Source organism: Pediculus humanus, genomic scaffold (assembly GCF_000006295.1).
Source record: "Pediculus humanus corporis 1103172107662 genomic scaffold, whole genome shotgun sequence".
In the NCBI taxonomy this organism is placed as follows: Eukaryota; Metazoa; Arthropoda; class Insecta; order Psocodea; family Pediculidae; genus Pediculus; species Pediculus humanus.
Window position 1 is genome coordinate 74,958 of NW_002987271.1, and position 1,412 is coordinate 76,369.

The window sequence follows — 1,412 nt, forward strand, 5'->3', positions numbered from 1 at the left end:
TAATCAGCCTCGGTTTTCAAGTTCTTCATTTCCCCTTCCCTCCCCTCCCCCCTATAAATTTTTTCTCATTCGTTTTAATTTAAATAAAAAAAAAAAAAAACGACGACTTTAACGTTTTAATACTTTCGATTACAAACGAATGGGGGAAGGGAGAAAAAAAAAGGCGCGAAATGATATTTTTCAAAAAAAAAAAAAACATTTTGTAATTAATACGAAAAAAAAAAAAACTACAAACATATATTAAAGGTAAATAAATAAATAAAATAAAAAAGTAATTTAATTTAATTTCTAGCAGTAGACAAACGAATAACGCCATGAAAAAAAAAACAAAAACAAAAACAATGATTCATTGCAAAATTTTTTTTTTTTTATATACCGTTGTTATTGTTGTTTGTTGTTTTTCCTTTTTTCCTTTTTTTTCTTTCAACTTTTTCTTTAATAAAACTTGTTAATGGATTCAAAAAAAAAAAAAAAAAAAAGATTTTCATCGGAAAAAGGAAAACAAGGAAAACGAAACGAAACGAATCAAAAAAAAAAAAAAATATTTAATTAAAAAAAAAAAAAAAAAAAAAATACCGAAATGATAATTTAAATTAAATTAAATTAAATTTAATTTTTTTTTGTTTTTTTTTTTTACTTTTAATTAATAAAATTTAAATACCTGATACCTGATTATTTATTTCCTTTCTTTCTTTTATTTTTACATAGCTTTACTTAAAAATTAAAAAACGCGGACGATCAATTAATTAAAAAAAAAGGGATTTAAAAAATGAATTTACTTATTATCATTATTATTATTATTGTTTTAATTTTGTTTATGAATTAATAGTGTTATAAAAAAAACAACAACAATGAAAAAAAAATGGCGTCGAAATAAGTAAAAAATTTATTTATTAATTATTTTATTCGAAAAATTTTTTTTATCAATAAAATGTTTATAAATATTTTTAAAGGTTTTTAAAAAGGTTGTCGTCGAATTATTCGAAAAAAAAAAAATAACCGGATTAAAATTCTAAAAAGGATTTAAATAAACGTTTTTGAAAATTAATAATAATGATAATAATTTTTTTAAGGGGTTAAAAAAAAGAAAAATCGAAAAAAAAAAAATAATTTTACAGGTAAAAAACCCTGATGTTACAAGACATTAAATAAAAGTTTAAAAAAATTTTTTTTTTTTAATAGATTTTAAAATTCAATAAAAAAAAAGGTAAAAAAAAAGTTTGTACAACAGAAACTAACACAAAAAAAAAAAAATCTGCTGCTGCTGGTGCTGTTGCTGCTGTCGGTGATGTTGATGCGTTGAGGAATCAAAAAAAAAAATCGTTTTTCTTCAGTTTTACATTAAGCTAATCAAACGCAAAGAATTTCAATGAGTTTCTCTCTCTTTTTTTTTTTTTACTTCTTTTTAACCG